At 29.5% G+C, this 6,988-nt stretch overlaps 1 long non-coding RNA gene across 1 annotated transcript; it reads left to right on the forward strand.

Annotated features, from left to right (window-relative positions):
• On the forward strand, nt 1-1,281 carry LOC120090064. The gene is made up of 2 exons (XR_005485402.1): nt 1-179; nt 913-1,281. It is a non-coding gene; the product is annotated as an uncharacterized LOC120090064 (long non-coding RNA).
• Nucleotides 1,282-6,988: the final 5,707 nt, after the last annotated feature.

Consider the following 6,988-nt stretch of genomic DNA (forward strand, 5'->3'; position numbering starts at 1 on the left):
GGTAGGTTTGCTCGTTTTCAATTCACACGATGTGTCATCTCTTCTCTCTCATCTCTCTTATCCTTTTTCGTTATTGAAATCCAGATCTGTCTTCTTCATCTCTTTCTCTCATTTCCCACTGAAACTCCAACTCTATCTTCCTCCTTGTTGTCTTGCATGTCAACCGATGCTCCTCAGAAGTACATAATCTACTTCTTTGTGTATTTTGTTGGCTCTTCCTTTTTTAATCTACTTGCAATTCCTTCTCATTTCACCTTAATTTCATCTCCTTCTTCTTCTTCTTCTTCTTTTTTCTTCACGTTTACGGTGATTTGTGATATTCATTGTTTCAATTTTTAGAATATTTTGTTCACGTTTTCTTTGATTTTAGGATTCGTTCAATGGTATTTGTCTTTTTTATTTTAGTGGTTTCGATTCTCATATTTAAACTTTTTTTCTCAATTTGTTCTTCTTTCTTCTAATCAGTGTCTGATATCTCTTGATATGTTTCAATCGCTATCTCTCCCTTTCTCAACTGCTAAGAATCTACTCTTTCTGTTTAGATCCATTCTCTTAGAAACTCCCTTTTGCTGACCAGAATCCACCTTTTGCCGCCTCTTAGAAGTTGTGGTAGTTGAGAGAGATTTGAATTTGGAAATGATAGTTTTATCTTCAGAGAGTATTTGTATTCGATACATAGTAATCATTTCTTCATTTATTAATGGTGGTTGAGTGATTTAAAAGTGTAATTTATTGGTTAACATCACCTGTTAAACTCTTATATATATATATATATATATACTTTGAGTGATTAACTCTCTTTCATTATCTTTGTATAAACCTTGCTTTCTATTATTAACTTGTTTCTTCTTATACTATTGTTTTCCTCATAAACTAATTGATGTCGTTTTTCCATCTTCTTTGACGTTACAGTCGGGGGCACGTGGACTTTCCTTTATTAATACTTACTTTTACATTGAACTATCATGAAGTGATCAAAGAGCCTACTGTATACAAGGCGATGCCTTTCAACGGTAATTTCACTTACCTCATCTCATTGACTTCTTTTATTATACTTTTTTTTGTAGGCCTATCTTGTCTTGCCTCACACGCTCAGTTATCTTAAATTCACCACTACGTAATGTGTTTTTTCCTTCTCACATTCGTACATGGACTTTTGTGTTATCAATTTTTTTTGTTAGTACATTCATGTTTTGTATATTATGATTTTGTTATATTTACCATATTATTTTAACTTTTGAGAATACTTTGTTTGGAATGGAATTTGTAATGTTATTATAAGCGATTTTTTTTTTTTTGTGAATGTCTATATGAGAAAAACAGTGATATTGAATTGTTATAGAAAGCAAATGGGATGAATATATTTGTAACTTTTTTCTTCAAAAAATTGTCTAAAATATACCTATGATAATTAATGTGATATTGACTTGTTATACAAACAACAATGTTTACTAACTACATAAAATTTGTACAAATCTGAATTTGAAAAATGCTCATTTTTTTAACCTGTTTTTAAAAGCAAATCTAAATTATAAAATTTTTAAATTTGTTATAAATTGAAGTTTTTAGATCAAATTAAATTTTCAAAATCAGAATACACTAAATATGTCGTAAAATATGGTAAATAAAATAAATTAGAGATTAAAAAAGAAAAGTAAATTTTCTATAAGGACCTTGTTAATTTCTTTATTTTTTAAAAAGAAAACTAAATTACGAACTTTTCGCAATCTTAGTAAATTTGTTATAAAACTGTATTTTAAAAACTTTATAATCAATTTTTCTTTTCTAAAAAAAGATATCCATGTATTTTTTAAAAAAAGCAAGACTAAATTACAGATTCTATAAATTTAGATTTAGGTTGGTTGAAAACTAAAATTTTAAAATCAAGTAATTTACGCAAGGATTTCTTCTTTTCCTTCTTCTTTTTGTTTTTTTAAAGATACTCTTGTGTTTTTTTAAAAGCAAAACTAAATTTAAAATTTTCCAAACTTCGATACTAAGTTATATAAAAGAGGAGGTTCCTAAAGAAAAAAAAATATAAGGCAATTTTTTGTTTTTTTTATTTACTAAAACTAAAAATAACAGTACTTAGGTTTACACTAACATTAGGGGTACCAAGATTGATACTGTTTTTGTCGCTTATAGATTTAGGGAGGCAAAAGGACTTGAACCATCGAAATAGATTGTGGTTGTGATAGTGGAATCAATGTTAGGACTTTAGAAGCCTCGTGCAGTAGGAACTCAATTGTTTTTATTTTGTCAGGAACCTATTGTTAAATAAAGTACTAAGATAGAACGAACATAGAACCACGCGAGTTGATTGCAATACTTACGGTCATTTACACAACACAACAACAATGATGTTGGGGTTTATGTCCTAAAACTCGTAGATAGTAAATGTTATTGATTGGTTGTCATCAATAAAGAGTTCTAGATGTTAATTCAATAAATGTTATTGCTTGTTTTGTTGTCTATTTTGTCTTAATAACCCTAAATCCAATAAACTAACATCAATCCCACTACGAATACACCTCCCTTGTAGATGTTACAATTGTTGTAAAGTGCTACAAATGATCTAATTCTAATCATTCATGTAGAGACATGTGAGCGGAGGTGTTCTATACAAAAGGGTTTGTATAAGATTGAACCACGAAATAACTAGTTTCATAATATAACACCGTTACTAATAGAGACTCACATTTCACTAGGATGACCATAGGTGACATGACCTAAATCCTAAGTGAATTGTGAACTCCTGTCTATAAAGGTGATCCTTTGATTTGTATGGGTGAGAATAGCGAGATTGCTGACTCAATAAGCTTACCATTTTGGAGATTCGTCTAATTGGGGAGTTGGGAACACAGTTACACAAGACATAATTCACTCATTCCCTAATATCGGAGTAAGTAGATAAATTACTCCCTTAATGGCTGATTTTGGGACTTGAACAATATAGCGTCACACCCTCTCTTGGCCTAAGAGGGGTTTGGTCATAGTTGGATTATGACTTATTGTTCATAGAGAGATCGGTGGTACTTAAGAAGTTAAATGTAACTATAGGGGCAAAATAGTAATTTTGACCCAGTTGTACTTACGAGTAATTTGTGAAAGGTCATTGCACTATTGATTGATTATATTCAATTGACACAAAAATATATCTGTAGTGTGAAGAATGCAGTTGTCAGTCTTTAGTCGAATGACCGACAGTTAATAGATGTTCAATAACTTAATTAAAGAAGTTTAATTAATTATTCAAGTACTATTAGAGCTTCAATCTATAGGTCCATAAGGTCCCCTTTGTAGCTCGACAAGGATTAATGAGCATCAATTTTAGATTAATTTGAATTGTTCAAATTGAGAGAATTAATTATGTGTGATATGATTAATTTAACTTAATTATATATGATATAATTAATAGAATGTATTTGATATATTAGTATAAAATTTATTTTGAGAGGAATTAATTATTTAAATATAATTAAAATACTAATTATATGGATGAGATTCATAAAATTAAATTTAGTATAAATATGATTTATATTAAATATCATAATTGATTGACAGAATTTAAGACTGTAGTTTATATTGTATTTGATACAATATAAAAACTATAGGTTATATATATATATATATATATATATAGGAAGCTATTAGGATCCTAAGTACTTTAATTAAATCAATTTTAATGGATTAACATGCAAGTTTATGATAATGATAGAGATAGGTTTTCAAGAATATAACCTTTGATGAATCCTCAATATGCTCCAAACCTCTACGAATTTCTTCTTCAATCCTTGAAGTAAACTACCACAAAAGTCTTCTTTACTATTCTCAAGCATTAGATTGGGTGGTGAAACCCAGATTGAGAGAGAAATAAAGAGTGAAGATTGAGCTAGAGAAAGTGTTGAAGAGAAAACTGATTTTCTTCATAATTTTTTAGTTTTACATGAATAAATCCTCTGATATTAAATCTCATATATATTGAATCATATCACGCAATGAGATTAAATGGGAAAATGCCACTCATTTCTTACTAAAATGAGTGGATTAAGAGTAACATTTAGTGGGAGAATCCAATTTTCCCATTAAATCTCATTTATATTATTATTTAATGAAATTTCAAAAAAAAATATAAATAATAATAATGAAATTTTATTTTATTTTATTTATTTATTTATAACTTAATTAATTTAATCAAATTAAATTAATTCTATATTTTGAATTTCACAAATTCAAATTTTAAATAAATAAATTGTTAATAATTAAACATTTTAATTAATTTATCTAAATCATATTTAAATATTTTCCTCTATCCAAAATTGTTCAATCCATTAATTAAGCATTAATTATATCGAATATAATAATCCAAACCCTAGAACGAATTTGAACATTTCAAATTCTCTCAACGCGTTTTCTAAGGTTGAATCCTTTTACGAGCTAGTAGAGAGACCTAATTGGTCTACAGATCATGAGCTCCAATGATTTGAGATTAATTAGTTAAACTCTTTAAATCGAATTAACCAATATTCGTTAACTACCAAAACACTCCACTATAGCTCAGTAGTTGCACTTTCCTCACTGTAAATATATTTATGTCCACTTGATTTAACCATAATCAGTAAGTTGATCTTTCATAAGTTGTTCGTATTTACAGTTAGGTCAAAATTACCGTGTTACCCCTGTAATACATCTTGCTCCTTAAGTCTCCACCAATCCTCTAATGAACAATTGGTTTATGGTCCTACCAATAAACCGAGTTCCTATCAGCTACAGAGAGGGCAGAGCCCCTTTGTTCAAGACGAGAAGTCGGTACTTAAGGGAACAACCTATCTGCTAATCCTAAAACTGGTAGGAGTGAATTCTGTCTTGCAGGACTATGTCCTTAGTTATCCATCCGGTCTTATCCCTAAAATGGGAAACTTATTTAATGGCGATGTTGAGCCACTTTCACCTATGCAGATTAAAGGATAATCATGAATAAACAGGAGTTTATAGTTAGTTTAGGATTGAGATCGAGTTATCTTAAGTCATTGAATTGAAATAGCTAGTTTTGACAATAAACAGTCGTTGTAAAGAAATCGTGGTCCGGTCTTCGTTTGCATAAGGATGCTCTCACTCGCATGTCTCCACATGAATGATTTTGGAATCACATCGTTTGTATCAATATACAAAGTGGCTCGCTTCCATAATGTTCTCATAATAAGGTAACCAACTCTATCCATATACTTAACCGTTTTAGCTATGTACTAAAACTTTATCCATTTTTATGTCTTTTCATAAAGTTTAAGTATTCGTGTTATATCTAAGGGTTCATTAGTTTATTGGATTTATGAATCTATGAGTGTAATTTATATATTCAATAACAACTTTATTGAAATACTTTTAATAACATATTTATTGTTGATAAAATATGTTTTAATGTTTACAAACTACGAGTTTTAGGAAATTAGTTTTTAATTTTCAAAACTAAAGGGGCAAATAACTTCTCTCCACTTAATTCTCTCTTGATTTAACGTGGTGAGTAGGGATGTCCATTTACCCCGCGGGGCCCCGTTTAGACGCGGAATGGGAGAGGGAGTGGGGATAATTTTTTCTCCGTTGGCTAAATGGGGACGGGGATTATATTTCCCCACGCCCTGCCTCGATGAATATGTTATATAATTATATTTATATAATAATAATTACTTCTTCTTCTTCTTCTTTTATTATGATTATTACTTTTTACAAAAATTGTGAATTAGTTATTTTCTAATTTTCATTTCATCCTTTTCGTACTTTAATACATTTCTAAATTGTTTTGACATTTAAAACCTTCTACCTTAAGCCATAAATGTTGTAGTATTTAAATGGAAAGCTCGACTATGATATTGTAATATTTAAATTTTAACTTTTAGAAATGATGTGATTAAATATATTTTTATACATATAATAGTATTATTTTTATAATGAATTTTTATACTATTTTCTTTGAATGAAAAATTTATTAGAAATAACTCATTTAATATATATAATTTTATTTCGTTATGAATAAACAAAACTGTTAAAAATGAATATATTAAAAAAAAAAAAATTCCTGCGGGGAACTCGATCCCCGTGAATTCTCCACCTCGTCTCCGCCCCGCGAAATTCGCAGGGATGGTTGTTTTCAATAGACCTTCATGTTCTATGGGAAGAAGAACTGAAGTGTATCTCTAAAAAAAAAAAAAAAAAAAAAAAAAAAAAAAAAAAAAAAAAAAAAAAAATCCACAAACACTCTCATTCTCTCAAATTTCTCCCTCTTTCCCAAAACCCACAACTCCTGAGGATTCTCTACCAAAAAGAGAATACAGAAGGCTCCGCTTGGTGATGTTATCATTGGGTGTTTATGATCGTGATTGTTCGTGACCGTTTTGGAAAGGGGATTTCGTGAAGATTCACCCTTCAATTTTATTGCACTATTTTTGTCATGAATTCAAAGGAAAACTTAACTAATCACGATGGTTTATGTAGCACAAATTCTGTTCATGGTTGATTCACCCTTCAATTTTATGGCACTATTTTTGTGCACTCTGCAATTGAAACTTTAGTTAATCTTGAATTATTATCTCTTAGCATACTTAAGTAGACCATAAAAGCCACATTGATGTTGATAATCTTCTATGATGCGATCATTTAGTTTTATGTTTGAGAAGTACCTAGGTAGAATACTGTTCATGTCTATGTCTTCAGTTTGCATATGAACAAATGAACCATAGTGGCGGTAGCCGTAGACATTTATAATTTATTTTTTTTAAAGAGGAAACTAAAATTTAATTAAAGACAATATACCCAAATGTTCTATAGTTCAGGGTCTGAAGCATCTGATGGCTTTGGTTTGTGGTGTCATCTAGTGTGGAAGCAAACCTTATAGAGAACAGTAAAGGCAAGTATAAACATCACTACTTATTTATTATACTATGTAGACATCTAGTGCATAAAATTACTTCATTATTATTTATTGGTTTATTTA

The sequence above is a fragment of the Benincasa hispida genome, chromosome 11, assembly GCF_009727055.1.
Source record: "Benincasa hispida cultivar B227 chromosome 11, ASM972705v1, whole genome shotgun sequence".
Taxonomy (NCBI): Eukaryota; Viridiplantae; Streptophyta; class Magnoliopsida; order Cucurbitales; family Cucurbitaceae; genus Benincasa; species Benincasa hispida.